The sequence below is a fragment of the Helianthus annuus genome, chromosome 3, assembly GCF_002127325.2.
Source record: "Helianthus annuus cultivar XRQ/B chromosome 3, HanXRQr2.0-SUNRISE, whole genome shotgun sequence".
Taxonomy (NCBI): domain Eukaryota; kingdom Viridiplantae; phylum Streptophyta; class Magnoliopsida; order Asterales; family Asteraceae; genus Helianthus; species Helianthus annuus.
The window spans coordinates 123,809,395-123,828,624 of record NC_035435.2 but is presented as its reverse complement, the minus strand read 5'-3'; the positions used below and the strand labels follow the sequence as shown (position 1 = coordinate 123,828,624).

Genomic DNA, 19,230 nt, shown 5'->3' with positions numbered 1-19,230 from the left:
CCCACTATAAAATATATTAAGCCCAAAACAATTATTGATTACAGGCCCAAATAACATTTGTGTTAAACGAGCTCGCACTCCCGCGTCTCCTAACTCGATTAAACACCGATGTTATTATCTCGATTGACAAGTTAATCAAATACCCGTCGATAACACTAAAATTACTAACAATAAGCAGGATGCATGACTTTTGGTCTTAAAACACAAATTCCCACCCCTTTTTTTGTTTTCTTAAAATACAACACAAAAAAATATAGCACAAAAATCTAGTAAAAAATAGCAAAAAAATGTTATACAACACAAATCTTTTGGGTTATTAAGTTGTCATATTATATATAATAATATGGTACTTAAATAAAAGATAAAAAGGTGCTCAATTTTATAGTGCATTTTTTTTCTAAATAATGTCGTATAAAAAGTTACACGTTCCAAGGAATATGTATGTGCGTTATGCGTTATGGAGAGAAAAAGTTTACAAATAATTTTATTTCAAAAATACTTTTACACCCTATCTACACTTTCATCTAGTACTTGATTTGAAAAATAAAAAGTCAAAATTTTTTATTCATACCTTTTTTGAAAAGTAAATTTGCGTTCCCAAAAAAAAAAGAAAAGAAAAAAACAGCCTAAAATCGAGTATTTACACCTTATTTTTTTTAACGACAAATTTGAATCATTGACGGACCACTGGAGTATCATCGTGCTACCAGCGGAACCACCCGATCATATCCATCTTCACTAGGCATAATGCCTATACACCAATTCAGAAGGAAACCCAATAAATATGGAAAAACCCCCATTATGAAAGTCGAACTCAAAACCTATTGGTTCTAAAGTCTTATTCCACCACCAAAATGCCGGTAGGCCTACACAGCCAGCCAACAGCCAACGTGTATTTACACCTTATTACAAGACACTAAACAGCCAACGTGTAAGGCCTACACAATAAAGTTCGGCCCATTACTGCTACAAGGTATAAACCCTAACTTTTTCAACAGTTTCAAATTACCCTAATATTAAGAAGTTCCATTAATCCATCATCGTCTCCACATCTCTCAACAGCAGGTATGAAGCTCCTTATCTTTCTACCTTTATCATTTAATTATCTTGATTACACACACATGTTCAATTCATACATATCGTTGTATAATCTACTTCAGTAATCTTTGAAAGTATTTGAAACCCTAAATTACTTATTCTCCAGCACAAAACAACGAGCAAGATTAACGGAGTCTGTCAATGGAGAATCCTCCAGCAAAGGAAGTTGAATCGCTCTCTTTGAAAGCAGAAGATGAATCTGCATCTTCAAATTCATCCAATGCACAGTAAGTTGTTTCTAATTTTAGTACAATTAGTGGTTTGTTTGTATCTAGTATTAACTGTGCTTCTGTTTTTGGAGTTTAATTGAGAATAGATGAAGCTAGTTTTACTTGTAGATTGTGTAGGATTTAGTTATGGGATTGGAAGCAATTAAGTTTGAATGTATCATGCTTGTATTGAAAGGTTTTGTAGATGTAGTGACTGATATGTGTGAATAGAGTAAAACACTTTGTTGACATTATTCTTTTACAAATAAAAAGTTACATGAGGGGCTTTTTATTTTGAGAATCGAAGTCGAATTGCTCACTTAGTTGTTTGCGTCTCTCAGTTGTCTTTGTTTTAAAATGTGTGCACCAGGAGCACATAATGCGCGTACCACAAATACTTAACCAGTATTTGTACAAATTAGACCGTGTTAATTGTAATGGTTCTGAGTTTTTCGAATATGATTGGACAAATCTGACCACCGGTTGAACAGATTTGACCATCGATTGAGCAATGGGTTTGAGTGTTTGAACAAATTAGACCATGGATTGAACAAATCAGACTCTTATATTTAAGTGTTTATAAGGTTAACAAGCTAATAAAATGTTATCTCTGGGTAATTTTTTAGCATTAGTTATTTTGATAACGAACGCCTCACAAACGTGATAAACCCTTCTTGCGTCGGCTTTTGGGATCAAAATGCATAAGAGTGTTATACGCTTTTTATTACTTATTGGTGAATTGGTGTTGTGTGTTAAGGATGAGCGTGGAGGAAAGGTTCAGGATTGTGAGGAGTATTGGAGAAGAGTGTATTCAGGAAGAAGAGCTCTTGAATCTTCTTACCAAGAAGCCCCAACCCATTTGCTATGATGGGTTCGAACCTTCTGGCAGAATGCATATCGCACAGGTTTGTTTAGTTGACCCCTTTATTTATTTATTTATTACTGACAGTATTTCTTATGTTCAATTTGCTTGCTATGCTGAACAGGGTGTTATGAAAACGATAAATGTCAACAAACTGACATCTGCTGGTTGCAAAGTCAAAATCTGGATAGCCGACTGGTTTGCACAGCTGAACAACAAAATGGGCGGAGACTTAAACAAAATCCAAGTTGTCGGGCGTTACCTCATTGAGATATGGAAAGCAACCGGGATGAATCTAGAGAACGTAGAGTTTATATGGTCTTCCGAGGAAATTAATTCTCGAGCACATGAATACTGGCCCATTGTGATGGACATTGCTAGAAGAAACAAGCTTCCTAGGATCATGAGGTAAAAACTTACCATTCTATTTACATTTTTGTGTAATATTAACTAGGTTAGTTACCCGTGTATTACACGGGTTAGAACATTATAATATTCTTTCTTAAATTTTAAATATATCGAAATATATATGAACATGTCAACGCTATAATTGGCTTTAAAAAAATTAACATGAAAAATCAAAATCAAATTACATAATATTAACTATTTTAAAAAGACTTTTTACATTTAAAATAATTGAAAGAGCGTTAAAAGGGTGTTAACCATCACACATATTTTAAAAGAGCATTATGATTATGATACTCATGTAGCGGAATATGTCCCTTATGAGACAAAAGGATTATTGGATGGTCTAAAAATAAATAATACCTTCATTATTTGTTTAATTAAGTTATTTATGGAAATAATGAAATAATATCCAAATATCAACAAAATTCGCAATAAATTAAATTAACGCTGTTAATAATAAATGTAACGCAAAAAATTAAGAACGGAATTATAATTAACTTTTAAGTTGATATTACCTCAATTTGAAATATCGAAACCTACACGAATAAGTAACACTATTAATTGACATTTATGAAAATTTTAAATAACAATATATTTTGATAAGTAACTGAAAACCATAATAAAAAAAATAAAATTCTATATTTTAAATAGAATTTTTACAAACTTATAAAAAATAATACTCTATATTTTAAATGGAATTTTTACAAACTCAGAAAAGAAGTTACAAATATATAAATAAATTCTCATTAAAGGTTTATAATCTAATCTTTGTTTTTTTCTAAGCAAAGAGAAATTTTATTAAAAACACAACATAACTTAGCTAGATGCCAAGCCTGCACATACAACCTCAAAGTCGCAAACCTGCCATTTTTGCCCTCCTTACCATCCACCAGAAAGAAGCCTCTTTAAACTCTTCCAGAACCATAGAATCTGAGCAGAGCGGTGTTTTCCTTTAAAGCGTTTTTTTTTGTCTCTCCATAAAGTGAGCATAAAAACCACATGGACAACATTCATCTCCCTTGGCGATATGCTTGACTCTAGGGCATGATCCAGCAAGTATCGTAGGAAGCTGCAAAAAAAATTTATATATTTCGATTAAGGTTTAGGTTTTGTAATAACATTTGACACAAGAACTATGATTGAAATAAAAAAGTCACAGTTACTGACTTGTTATCCTTTTCCGGTAATTGGTATGAATCCACATCACCAATGGTCTCAATAATTGCTACTGTGGCGAGTATCGTTATCCATTTCCATCTTACGTAGAAAATCACCGGTTCCATCATAAATATCCAACGTCTTTAGCTTGGTTTAAAAAAGCGCGAAGCGCTCCGAAGCGTTTTGGTTCCAAAAGCTTTAAGCGAAGCTTCAAGCGCGAAGCGAGAGCTTCACGTATACGAAGCGCTCCATATTATATATAATTATATATAATGTTAATTTTATATATATGTATAAAAAATAGCTATCCATATTATATATATGTATTTTATAATGTTAATTTTGTACTTTTATGCATAAATTAAAAAGTTTAAGGACCAAATGTAAACTACTGAAGATAGAGGGGGTTAAATGTTTAAATAGACAAACTATCTTTACACTTTTTAAGTAAAAAGTAGGGACTGAATGTAAACTAATGAAAGATAGAGGGGTTAAATGTTTAAAAACCTTAACTTATAAAAACCCTAAAAACCTAAAAGACATATACGCAGCCGTCAGCATCTCTCTTCTTCTTCTTCTTCCCCCTTCTTCCTGGTTTCCGGCTGAAAGCAACTCCGTCGCCGGAATTTGTCGCCGGATTTCACATAGGAAGTCGCTATATCGTCGATATAAGGTCGATATGTACCTTGTAAAGACTGTTGGGCTTAAAAAATGGCCCAAATGGTGATCTGATTGGCTGGAGCGTCGCTTCACAACTTCATCGCTTCGCCGCTTAAAGCTCGCTTCACTTCGCTTCACGTAATGTAACGCTTCAGAGCCAAAAAAGCGTTTTTTCCATCGCTTCATCGCTTCATCGCTTCAAGCTCGCTTCAAGCGCGCTTTTTTAAACACAGGTCTTTAGCAAGTTAGGATCCCGATTCAATCATAAATATCCTGTTTACAAAAAATGGTTAAAGAAGTTGAATCCACATAACAGAATTTTACTTGATTTTTACCTGAATGTGTGTTGAAATCGTAGAATTCTCCATAAGCCATGCCACTAACTTGGACACGGTCCCACAACCAGTATTACTTATGTGTTTATATATAACATATGCACTCCCCTTAAGATGATACCAAATTGCATACAGATTTGAAGCTTTTCAAACATATTTGACCTGTATTCATGATTATATATTAATTTATATACTAATTTAATGTGAAACAATGCATAGGGAAATTGACTTTTATAAGTATAAATTAACGTGAGTCTTTTACAATATCGGACAACATTTGTAGGAATAGCCATTGTGATTAACTGATAATTGAAATGTCACTTTGCAACTTTAATCATTGCTTCCACCATCTATATCAATATCAAGCATAAACAATTTAAAAAAAAAACAAATTAATATGTAGATATCTCACAACTACAGAATAAAGATCCAATTCAACTATCCAAAATCCATAATACACAAATCCCAAACATCATTCAAAGGTTTGAATATACAAACATAACAACTGAAAATCGGAACCAACCATGAACTGTACAGTTTGCAATTAAGACTAAATCTATAGCGCTTTGCTAAAAAAAACGATTGAATCCTATTCCGCTTCGAACCGCCATCTTCACAAATCACGTTTATAAACACATATTATTTAACCAGAATTAGGGCACATATCTACTAAGAAATAAAAGGAGTTAGGGTTTAATTCAAGGCGCACCTCGAGTTAGGTTCGAGATAGATGATTTAAAGCACCAATTTAGTGTTCTTCGGATCAATTTTGGATCTAAGACTTCTGGAGAGAACAAAAATCGAACAAACCTCAATCTAATCCGATTCGAACCGCCATCTTCACAAATCACGTTTATAAACTTCACAAATCATTAAAATCATTCATTGATTTAGGGTATATCATCACAGGGTGGGAATTCGTAGAAACAGAGATCGAGTTTATGATGAAAAGAAAAGAGGAATCGTTGTTGCTGACATAAGGGGTCGAGATAAGATGAAAAAATATTGGTTTAGAGTTTTCATGATAGAGCGGCTGAAGGTAGGAGAAGGGTGGGAGGGTTGTGTAAAAGGGTAACCTAGTTATTAGAATTAGAAGTTAGAACGCGATAACGCGTAGAAGAATGCGTAGAAAGAATTAAAGACGACACGTGTGCAAAAAAAAACCACGTGGCAGCGGCATATTGCAACCAGGGAGGAGAAAATTATTGGGAGGGCTGAAATCCAGCCAAGTGTACAATTATTTTCATTTACAAGTATAAAGATGTTAACAAAAAGCTTATGTGTCTTGGTATCATTGATCGTAGGTGTTGTCAAATTATGGGCCGAACCGATCAGGATGAGCTGACAGCTGCCCAGATTTTCTACCCATGCATGCAATGCGCAGATATATTTTTTCTTAAGGTCTCTTGCTACATTCTTTCTTTTTATTTTGAGTAAAATGCCATTTTCGTCCAAAGGTTTGAAATTTTGTCATTTTCATCCTGCTCGTTAACTCCATCAATTTTTCTCTGTTTAGTCAGGGGTATTTCTGTCTCTTTTGTTAACTTAAAGGGCAATTCGATCTAATGGATTCGGTCAGGGGTATTTTAAATGCTTCTACATAAAGTGAAAAAGACTGAATTGCCCTTTAGGTTAAAAAAAGACGAAAATACCCCTGACTTAACAGAGAATAATGGATGGAGTTAATGAGCTGGATGAAAAGGGCAAGATTATTTTAAATCTTTTGGATCCAGATGCCAAAAAACAAATCTTTGGACGAAAGTCGCAAAACTGGCCAAGCCTCAGGGACGAAAATGGCATTTTACTATTTTATATTTTTATCAAGTGTGAATAATATAGTTTGTTTGTTGAAACAGGCTGACATATGTCAGTTAGGCATGGATCAAAGGAAAGTGAATGTGCTTGCTAGAGAGTACTGTGATGATACCAAGAGGAAAAACAAGCCTATCATACTGTCACATCGTAAGTCTGGAACCTTATCTTTTCTGCATATATATATATATATAACATTGTCATTATTATTATTATTATTATTATTATTATTATTATTATTATTATTATTTTTTTTTTTTTTTTTTTTTTTTTGTTTGCTGTGTGCAGACATGCTTCCTGGATTGTTGCAGGGGCAAGAGAAAATGTCAAAATCGGATCCTAATTCCGCCATCTTTATGGAAGATGAGGAGGCTGATGTTAATTTGAAGATAAAAAAATCATACTGTCCACCGAATATCGTTGATGGGAACCCATGCCTCGAGTACTTAAAATACGTCGTATTTCCATGGTTTAATGAGTTTAAGGTCGAAAGAAAAGCTGAAAACGGTGGAGAAAAGTAAGTTTTAGGGGGTGTTTGGTGCTGCGTTTTTAAAATAGATTATGCGTTTTCAAACTGCGTTTTGAAAAAGCATGTAGGTACATGCTTCTCCAAAATTGCGTTTTGGAGGCAGATAATCACTTTTTCATCCAACCACTTTTTTAGATTATTTATGTTTTACAAACGCAATAATCAAATAATCACTTCAAAACGTAATCCCAAACACCCTCTTAATATCGTCGTTTTTAATTCTTAATTGAAATTCACATTCGTACTTATTTACTTTATATACGTTTATATAATTAGGACTTTTACAACTTTTGAAGAACTAGTTTCCGACTATGAAAAAGGGGATCTGCATCCTGCTGATCTGAAACCTGCTCTATCGAAGGCCTTAAACAGGATTTTGCAGGTTTGCTAGTGTTTTGTGTGTTATTATTCCATATACATAACTTTAAATATTGGATTTAATCGTAATTCATATGAATGCAGCCTGTTCGTGATCATTTTAAGAACGATGAGAATGCTAAGGCATTACTCAAGAGGGTGAAGGTTTGTACATTCTTATATTAATATTCGATAATCCTAGCTTGATGATGAATGACAAACTTGTGTCTTACCTTATATTTTTACCTTTTTTGTAGGGGTTTAAAGTCACGAAATGATCAAACTGATTTTGCTCAAAATGTTGGCATTTTTGGTAGATTGACACTTGGCTTGTGTTTTACTTATATCGCATACTTGCTATCGTGCACATTATTATGTTTTACTTGTATCGCATACAACCTTTGGGGAGGGTGTCTAGCATCCCGGACAGTATTGCTTTGACTTTTATTGCACAAATTATATATCTTTATGGTATATTTAAACTGTATTATTTTTCTGAGTTTTGTGACGATGTTGATTTTTACTTTCTTTTTCTTTTGCTCTGATAATTTTCGATGAACCAATCGTCGACGAGCAAATCTGATTCATTTCTTTTCAAGGAGTGCTATTGTTTGTTCATTGATTCAACGTAAGCCAATATAATGATCCTGTCATATGTGTAACACCCCCTTTAAGGTTATTACTGAAATACTAGGCTTGAGTAAAACTTGGTCTGCTTGTACCATCAGCCTGAGTCATGGCTGGCCTGAACAAAGTAATGTCTCATGATTTTTTTAGTTTTTAATAATAAGAATGAACAGGACAAATTATCAGGAATAATCAGGTTGCATGTTACATAGTCTTTCAAAACCGAATAATATCACTTAGTACGTAAGGGTTTTGCATATCATTAAACTTGGTAAAACGGGTGGGTCGGGTTAAGTAAGAGGTCATACATGGTTCGGGTCAGAACATGTTGGTTAAAAGTGTTCAGTTTGGTCCGGGTTGAGCGGTCCTGACCAAATTAGGTTTAGATCAAAACACGTTGATTTAGGAAAAACTAGCAGATTGCTAAGTTATAACAAAGAAATGCAAAGATTATATGCTCAATCATCATCATCATCACATTCAGCAAAAGAAATGCAAAGATTATATGCTCAATCATCATCATCACATTCAGCAGCTTCAGAGATATCTATAGCATCATCAGGACATAAGATATTTGGCTTGGTTTTCGCTTATTGGACGTGTAACTGGTACTGGTCATTCTGGCCCTCATGTTATTTTGTTCTGTCCGTTAGACCATGGGGTATACCAGCATGGATTTTGGGTGTGGTCCTACGTGGCTGAAAGTCACACTGGAACACTGCGCCGCCCTGGCTTGGTCACAATGTGGGGAGTTCCACGAGCGTGGAGAAGGGGGATCGCTTAAAGAAAAACATGGAACTTTGATGTGGAAACACGTGCAATTTCCTTACATGTGGAAACCATGTGAGAATGATGTAGGATCTACATGGAAGTTTCCACTTTCCACACCAAATTTTCCACATTAACACACCATATGGTTTTGTGACCGTTTCTTTTATTCCCTTCGGCACATTCGGCTCGTATAAAAACATTGACGAATTTTATGTTGCCCAAAACAACCCAATATTTACAAAAATCACCCATAATGACCCAAAATTGCATTTTAGGTTTGTTTTGTAGATATACAGATAAAAGTTTTTCACAAATACGCATTTGAGTAGTGTAAGTAAGGTGAAGCTCCTATAACGACTGGCGGAGTTTAAACAAAAACTCTATGGAGGACAGACTCTAAAAATCAAAATTGGTGGGGGTCGGATTCTTAAAAATCCAATAATTCACCCTACAATTTCTTTTTCTAGAAATTTTAAGTAAAATTACTACCACAAGCGAAAATTACTACCCCAGCCTCAATAAAGCTTCGCCAGTGCCCAAAACATCATAATTTGCAATCATACTTATAACCAATATTCATAAACTATATCGGTGATCGAACCAATCACTTTATTAGTTCATTTAGACCGATCACACCAAGTGAACTGGTTTCGAGAGCCGGATGATGTAATGGTCAATTAAAAAGTTTTAAGAATTTTAGAAAAATATAAAAAAGTTCTAAGAAAATAAAAAAGAACGTCATAGTTTTTATATCCAACGAAAAGCAAAGGTGTACAAAATTACTTGACAAATTTATTTGTTTGAGGATGTTATTTATATAGCTTGGACGTGTATGTGACTGTGTTTACTTGTGTTTTTCCCTTGTAGTCTATGTTAAGACTCTTACACCAAACCCTGACCAAATTTATTTGTAAATATGTGAGTCTTTAACTTAAGAGCGTCACTCTTAGGTTCTTTACCCATCCACATTTCACACCACTAAAGAATCAGAACACCCACCCTCAGTGCCGTCTCTGAGAAATCTCGAAACATTTTGGGCCTGGTGCGAGTAAAAATAAATCGGGCCCATATAATATAAACCCAATAATCATACATAAAAAAAAACCATAATATGGCAAGAATTGTTATAACAATTATCAAAACAAAAGTATCATACCAAAATAATCTAAATTTACCTACTTAATCGAATCGTGCGGCTCTCCTAGCGTTTTCTTCCTTCCTTTTTTCTTCCTCTATTTGCTTCTTTTTACGTTTTTGACAACCAGATAGATTTTTGTATTTAGGAGGCATATTTCTGAAGGAAAAAAAATGAAAGTGTAAAACAATTGAAACAAACATAACTTCTAAGTTTAAATGTTCAAGAATCAACATTTAACAATACCTAACGACCCTAACCCACATAAATTACAACCCGAAAGAAAGGCAAAAATCACTTACAAACTTGAGTATATATGAACAATTTAAAAGAATAAACTTTCAATCAGAATCACACATGGTCAACCATGAATTTCATACTTACGATTTAGTAATTTACAAATCAACATTACACATAACTAAAATTAAATTACAAAACCAGTTATTTTAACAACTGAACTTAATACATAAAATTGACTAAACTAACACTTAATGGAACCACACAATCACATAAACAAACTATACGTCTACCATACGCAGGACATACCTTGATTCCTTGAAAAAAAATTGATTCAAAGCCCTTGAACATTGGAACGTATATGAAGACAGAAGACAAAAAGAACTGATTCAATGTCCTGATCATCGATTTGGTCACTAGACGAGTGAGAGCTTCGATTTGAAGATTGGAGCGCTGGTATCGTGATGGCTTGTATGTGATGTTGTGTATTATCTGATGTGTTTTGATATCCTGCTCGTCACTTTTGTTTACAATTCAAGGGCCCAACAGGTTACAACCCTATAACAATAACTAGGTTAAATTTTTCAAAGGCCCACAACAAATACATAACATATAGATTTTTTTAAAAAACTTTGGGCCCTTAGGATATTTGGGCCTGGGTCCATCGCCCTCCCTGCCCCTACCCATCACCGGCCCTGCCCACCCTCCTATTCTCTTATTTACATACTTTTGCAAACAGTGGCGGAACTAGCCCACAAAGTTAGGGGTATCCTAATTTTTTTTAGGATCAGGGGTATCCTTTATATAACAGAAACGGAGTTGATGGGTATTTTTACACTACGGAAATGGAGTTGAGGGGTATTTTTTACACTACGAAGACGGGGTTGAGGGGTAGCCCGTGCTACCCCTAATAACACTACAAGTCCGCTACTGCTTGCAACGATGGTGTTGACTTAGAGTACTTAACGCCAAGGGCGTAGCTTTGTTGGGGGGGGGACCGAATCCCCTGAACTTTTCATTTAATAGTGGAGAGTACGTAGTTTTCGTATAGAATTTTTTGGGTATATAAGTTTTTGACCCCCGGTTTTATAGAAATTTTTGATATATACGTTTTCGAACCCCCGGTCAGAAATCTCAAGATTCGCCACTGCTTAACGCCCTCTATCATCCTCACCCGGCTAGACAAATCCCCATGATTAGGGCCATCCACCACCACACACCAAGTGCATATCAACCTATCTGGTGGATGCAAATCAAACCATGCTTAGAACAACAAGTATTGTGTATATATATTAAGAAAATTTTCTTTTAGATATGTAATTCATAATACACTTACGTAACATTTTTTCTTGAAGGTTAAGTAACAATGTACGATGATTAAATAATGATTTCTTGAAGGTTAAGTAACAATGTACGATGATTAAATAATATAAGATGATTTTTAGAATAATCCGGATAACAAAGATTTAAGTTTTCCGCATATATAGGCTTGAGCTTTCGTTACTTAACCCACGAAACTTAATTCTCCAATCTGTGCACCCCAACAACTCCTCTGTTTCCCTTTCAAACTGCCCTAATTGCGATCACAAGATTTCGAAAGCACAGTACCCCACCAGTCATTCAGGTAACATTACACCAAAACCCTTGTTTAATAAGCGGAAACGAACCCTAAACAGATTTTTATGAGAAGTTTTTTTGCGTGTGCCGAGTAATATCATAATTCTTATTGGGCCTTACTAAAACCCTAGGGTTCTGAAGTCTCAACATTCCTGCCGGTACAATATTATATTGTCAGTTTGTGTTCAATATAGTTATGCGATTGCATGCAATATGAGGATGAGCGTTGAGGAAAGGTTCAGGATCGTGAGGAGCATCGGCGAAGAGTGTATACAGGAAGACGAACTCTGGAATCTTCTTACAAAGAAACCCCATCCCATTTGCTATGACGGGTTCGAACCTTCTGGCAGAATGCATATAGCACAGGGCATCATGAAGACCATTAACGTCAACAAACTCACATCCGCTGGCTGCAAGGTGAAAATCTGGATCGCAGACTGGTTTGCACAACTGAACGATAAAATGGGCGGAGATATCGATAAAATCTGAAGAAACAGTGATCTAATTAGGGAGTTAATTAGATTGGTTTATGTTCCTTTCATGAGGGTTAATCTTCTTTAAGGATATTTGAGCTCCGACTTGGTGATCTAACCTGCAAAACAGAACACCGTTACTCGTTAAGAGGGGAATGTGGGGGTTTCCCTCTTAACCAGGCTCCGGCGTGAGAATAAGCGACTGCTTTGAGAGTGATTAAGTGTAAAGAGTAAGAGCCGAGAGAATAGAATGTTTAACCTGTGGAATAAGGTCTCTATTTATAGCCGGAGAGGTGTGAGGGGTTATGGGCTGATGGGCCTTGGGCCAGAAGCGGACAACAAAACGGATATGCTCTTTGTCTCACTGGCGTCGACCGCTTAGTGGCTTCTAGATGCTCGTCGGTGCTGGCGCACCTTGATTGGAGCCACGTGTCATTGTTGTCGGCCTTGTTGTCCTTCTGTCATCAGCAGACGAGTGGAGATCGTGGGACAGTTGTCTCCGTCCTCTGATTGGTGCCACGTAAGCGTCCTTGTGTACTTCTCGTCAGGCGATCGTGGCGCACGATTGACCAGAGCCTGCTAGACGCTGATTGGCTCCTTTTACTGCCACTTGTACCTTATGTGCCACTGTAGGTAGCCGCGCGCTTCCCTACCGAGTGGCTCATTTCTTCCATTGTTTTATGCTAAGTGCTGATATCTGGGTTTGTTGTGTGCATTCCTTCGCGCGGGATAATCGTAGTGCGATGTAGGTCGCGCGAGGTTGTTGTTAACAAGTTGTTGTGTTAAGGAGTATGGTCTCACGCGCAACCTGATCTGAGGTTTGCGCGACTTTTTGGGACCGTACCCCTTCATTGAGGTATGGAAAGCGGCTGGAATGAATCTCGAAGGAGCGTCACCCCTTGGAAGTTGTTGTGTTAAGGAGTATGGTCTCAGCTCCACCAAACGGTTGGACGTTACCTCATTGAGGTATGGAAAGCGGCTGGAATGAATCTCGAAGGAGGTAACGTAGAGTTTTTGTGGTCTTCGGAGGAAATTATGTCTCGGCCGCATGAATACTGGCCTATTGTGACGGACATTGCGCGGAGAAATAAGCTTCCTAGGATAACAAGGTAAAAAAGTTACGATTCTGTCTACATACGCGCAATATATGATGTTACCAACTCAACAAGCTTTTGTTTTTTTTTGACGTTGTAGGTGTTGTCAAATTATGGGCCGAAAAGAACAGGACGAGTTGACTGGCGGCCAGATTTTTTACCCGTGCATGCAATGTGCCGATATATTTTTTCTTAAGGTTTGTTGCCTCTTGTGTTTTTCTTAAGAAACATTGCAATTTGGATTTGTAAATAATGTTAATTTGTTTATCGAAACAGGCGGACATATGTCAGTTAGGCATGGATCAAAGAAAAGTGAATGTACTTGCTAGGGAGTACTGTGACGATATCAAGCGGAAAAACAAACCTATCATATTGTCACACCGTAAGAGCCCGGTTTTTAACTTTCTTGTATATATATTGTCATCGTGACGTCGTCGTTACTTAATGTTGTTTGCTGCGTGCAGACATGCTTCCTGGATTGTTGGAAGGGCAAGAGAAAATGGCAAAGTCGAATCCTAATTCTGCCATCTTTATGGAAGACGAGGAGGTATAATTCGGCGACATATAACGTATTGCATTTTGGTTGTGTGATATTAATTTCAGGTGCATGATGAATGAATGTCACAGGCTGTGGTTAATTTGAAGATACAAAACACATACTGTCCGCCAAATTTCGTTGATCGTAATCCATGCCTCGAGTATATAAAATACATCGTGTTACCTTGGTTTAAGGAGTTTAAGGTTGAACAAAAAACCAAAAACGGAGAAAAGTGAGTTTGATGTTTTATTGTCATTGTTTTTAATTAAGAACTGTTTTCGTACTTATTTGCTTTAAAATCAGGACCTATACGAGTTTTGATGAGATAAGTGCTGATTATGTAAAAGGGGATCTACAGCCTGCTGACATAAAACCGGCTCTAGCAAAGGCGTTAAACAGGATTCTGCAGGTTTGCTATTAGAATTTTATAAATTTTTAACATGTTATTATTCCATCTACATAACTTTATAAATATTCATGTTTTACATAAACGCAGCCTGTTCGCGATCATTTCAAAAATGACGAGACAGCAAAGGCTTTGTTTCAGGCGGTGAAAGTGTGTACATTCTTATATTAGCATTTCATAACTTTAGTTTTATGTTGAAGGATGAACTCATGTATTTACCTTCTTGTTGCAGGGTTTTGAAGCCGCAAAATTACCAAATGTATTTCACTCACAATGTTGAAATGTTTGATATTTGAACATTTGCTCTATGTTTTTTTATATCGCGTACACACATCTCTTATCGCTCAAATTATATAAACCTGTTTTTATTTATTTAACTTTTTTTTTATTTAAAAAAGCACATAAGCAACGAGCAAGATAAACGGAGTCTGTTAATGGAGAATCCTATAGAAAAAGAAGTTGAATCGCTCTTTTTGAAAGCAGAAGATGAATCTGCATCTTCAAATTCATCCAATGCACAGTAAGTTGTTTCTAATTAGACCGTTAATTGTAATGGTTATGAGTTTTTCGAATATGATTGGACAAATCTGACCACCGGTTGAACAGATTTGACCATCGATTGAGCAATGGGTTTGAGTGTTTGAACAAATTAGACCATGGATTGAACAAATCAGACTCTTATCTTTTAGTGTTTATAAGGTTAACAAGCTAATAAAATGTTATATTTTGATAACGAACGCCTCACAAACGTGATAAACCCTTCTTGCGTCGGCTTTTGGGATCGAAATGCATAAGAGTGTTATACGCTTTTTATAACCTAATCAGACGTTAATTTCACTTTTTGTTACTTATTGGTGTTGTGTGTTAAGGATGAGCGTGGAGGAAAGGTTCAGGATTGTGAGGAGTATTGGAGAAGAGTGTATTCAGGAAGAAGAGCTCTTGAATCTTCTTACCAAGAAGCCCCAACCCATTTGCTATGATGGGTTCGAACCTTCTGGCAGAATGCATATCGCACAGGTTTGTTTAGTTGACCCCTTTATTTATTTATTACTGACCGTATTTCTTATGTTCAATTTGCTTGCTATGCTGAACAGGGTGTTATGAAAACGATAAATGTCAACAAACTGACATCTGCTGGTTGCAAAGTCAAAATCTGGATAGCCGACTGGTTTGCACAGCTGAACAACAAAATGGGCGGAGACTTAAACAAAATCCAAGTTGTCGGGCGTTACCTCATTGAGATATGGAAAGCAACCGGGATGAATCTAGAGAACGTAGAGTTTATATGGTCTTCCGAGGAAATTAATTCTCGAGCACATGAATACTGGCCCATTGTGATGGACATCGCTAGAAGAAACAAGCTTCCTAGGATCATGAGGTAAAAAGTTACCATTCTATTTACATTTTTGTGTAATATTAATGTTAACAAAATGCTTATATGTATCATTGATCGTAGGTGTTGTCAAATTATGGGCCGAACCGATCAGGACGAGCTGACAGCTGCCCAGATTTTCTACCCATGCATGCAATGCGCAGATATATTTTTCCTTAAGGTCTCTTGCTACATTTTTTCTTTTTATTTTGAGTAAAATGCCATTTTCGTCCAAAGGTTTGTTTTTCCGCATCTGGAGATCCAAAAGGTTTGAAATTTTGCCATTTTCATCCTGCTCGTTAACTCCATCAATTTTTCTCTGTTTAGTCAGGGGTATTTCTGTCTCTTTTGTTAACTTAAAGGGCAATTTGATCTAACGGATTCGGTCAGGGGTATTTTAAATGCTTCTACATAAAGTGAAAAAGACTGAATTGCCCTTTAGGTTAACAAAAAAGACGAAAATACCCCCGACGTAACAGAGAATAATGGATGGAGTTAATGAGCCGGATGAAAATGGCAAGATTATTTTAAATCTTTTGGATCCAGATGCGAAAAAACAAATCTTTGGATGAAAGTCGCAAAACTGGCCAAGCCTCAGGGACGAAAATGGCATTTTACTCTTTTATATTTATATCAAGTGTGAATAATATAGTTTGTTTGTTGAAACAGGCTGACATATGTCAGTTAGGCATGGATCAAAGGAAAGTGAATGTGCTTGCTAGAGAGTACTGTGATGATACCAAGAGGAAAAACAAGCCTATCATACTGTCACATCGTAAGTCTGGAACCTTATCTTTTCTGCATATATATAACATTGTCATTATTATTATTATTATTATTATTATTATTATTATTATTATTATTATTATTATTTTTTTTTTTTTTTTTTGTTTGCTGTGTGCAGACATGCTTCCTGGATTGTTGCAGGGGCAAGAGAAAATGTCAAAATCCGATCCTAATTCCGCCATCTTTATGGAAGATGAGGAGGCTGATGTTAATTCGAAGATAAAAAAATCATACTGTCCACCGAATATCGTTGATGGGAACCCGTGCCTCGAGTACTTAAAATACGTCGTATTTCCATGGTTTAATGAGTTTAAGGTCGAAAGAAAAGCCGAAAACGGCGGAGAAAAGTAAGCTTTAATATCGTTGTTTTTAATTCTTAATTGATATTCACATTCTTACTTATTTACTTTATATACGTTTATATAATCAGGACTTTTACAACTTTTGAAGAACTAGTTTCCGACTATGAAAAAGGGGATCTGCATCCTGCTGATCTGAAACCTGCTCTATCGAAGGCCTTAAACAGGATTTTGCAGGTTTGCTAGTGTTTTGTGTGTTATTATTCCATATACATAACTTTAAATATTGGATTTAATCGTAAATCATATGAATGCAGCCTGTTCGTGATCATTTTAAGAACGATGAGAATGCTAAGGCATTACTCAAGAGGGTGAAGGTTTGTACATTCTTATATTAATATTTCACAATCTTAGCTTGATGATGAATGACAAACTTGTGTCTTACCGTATATTTTTACCTTTTTTGTAGGGGTTTAAAGTCACAAAATGATCAAAAACTGATTTTGCTCAAAATGTTGGCATTTTTGGTAGATTGACACTTGGCTTGTGTTTTACTTATATCGCATACATGCTATCGTGCACATTATTATGTTTTACACTTTTACTTATATCGCATACAACTTTTGGGGGAGGGTGTCTAGCATCCCGGACGTTTAATTGCACAAATTATATATCATTATGGTATATTTAGACTGTATTATTTTTCTGAGTTTTGTGACGATGTTGATTTTTTTTTTTTTTGGCCAGCCAAAGAAGCACTATAATCAACAACAAAAACTCCTCACTTAGCAAGCTGCTAAAGAGGGCACATACACCACAGACACGAAACAAACCAAAATGACCCAAACAATACAGAAGCAAACTAAATAACTTCCAGGGCTGCATCTCCACTCCAATTTTCCAGGCTTAGGTTACTAATTCTGCTCCTTTTCACCACCCACCAATATGAAGATTCCTTCACTTGATCCAGCACTGAAATCGCAGTCGAATGTTTTTTGTTAAAAATCTTGTCGTTACGCAAATAAGCCACCAAACCGACTTAGCGAAAGTGCAGCTGACCAAAAGATGGTCTGTTGTCTCGGCTTCGATGCCGCAAAGTATGCACATCCCATCCCCAAAGCAGACATTCCTAACCGCCAACGCAGCCGCAGTCGGTATGCCACCACTGATTGCTCTCCAAGCAAAGCAGTTCACTTTTGGGGTAGCAATCTTACTCCATACAAATAGATCCGTACTATTAGCTGAGTTAAAACTCTCTCCCATAGTTGATCTTACAAGCCGCACCGAGAAATCCGCGTTGCCCCTTCCAGTTTTCCACATCCATTTGTCCGTCTCGTCCTTCAACGCCTGCTGCCCTAACACGAGCAGAAGGTTTCTCCAATCTGAAACTTCTTGCGCCGACTGCAGTGGGCTCTTCCAGCCCACCTCCCATCTCACCCCCGCGTTCAAGTTTGAATAATTGTCACAGACTCTAGCCTCTTTATTACTAGCCTTTGCAAACAGCAAAGGGAACCTGTTTTTGAGATTCCCCTGCTGCGTCCAATTATCATACCAGAACCTAGCTTTGTCACCTCTACCCACTGCGCACACGATGGAGTCATTTAGGTCTATGTTGCCCTTGTTGAATTCCTTATTTACCCCTACAATAGCCTTCCACAGCCCGTTGATTGCATTTTTAACAGGAACAACGTTGCAACTCATTCGACCCGAGTGAATGGAAGTCAAGACCTTTGCCCAAAGCTGATTACCGAATTGTCGGTATCTCCGCCACCATTTTGCGATAAGGCCCAGGTTTAGGTCCCTAATCCCCCCAACACCCAGCCCGCCCTTCTTCTTAGGACTAAGGATCCGCTCCCAGGCCACCCATCTGATTTTCTTAACCATCGATGCCCCGCCCCAAAGAAATTTCCTCCGGATGCCCTCAAGAGTATTGATGACTCCACTTGGAGCCTTAAATAAAGACAAGTAGTAGATAGCGAGGGAGCCTAATACCGACTTAACCAGAGTTACCCTCCCCGCAAAGGAAAGCGATTTAGCTTTCCAAGCCGACAACTTAGAGTTAAATTTATCAACCATCGCTTTCCAGCTTGTTATCCGGTTCATTTGGGCCCCGACCGGTAGACCGAGGTACACAAAAGGGAATTCTCCATATTGACAATTAATACTCCCTGCCATCTCCTTGACCCCTTCTATGTCGACTCCGACCCCGTAAAGTTTACTCTTATCAAAATTCACCTTAAGACCCGACGAGACAAAAAAGCATCTTAGAATTCTACTCAAATTTCTAAGATTACTTTCCGAGCATTCACCGATGAACAAGGCGTCGTCGGCGTAAAAAAGGTGAGAAATGGTTGGCCCCCCATTAGGGAGAACCACCCCTTTGTAAATACCCGCCTCGACGGCCTTAGCCATCATCACGTGGAGGGCCTCCATAACGATTGTGAATA

At 36.8% G+C, this 19,230-nt stretch overlaps 1 pseudogene; it reads left to right on the top strand.

The window, feature by feature from the left end:
• Positions 1 to 913: 913 nt before the first annotated feature.
• LOC110929772 lies at positions 914 to 17,489 on the top strand (annotated as a pseudogene).
• The last annotated feature ends 1,741 nt before the right edge of the window (positions 17,490 to 19,230 follow it).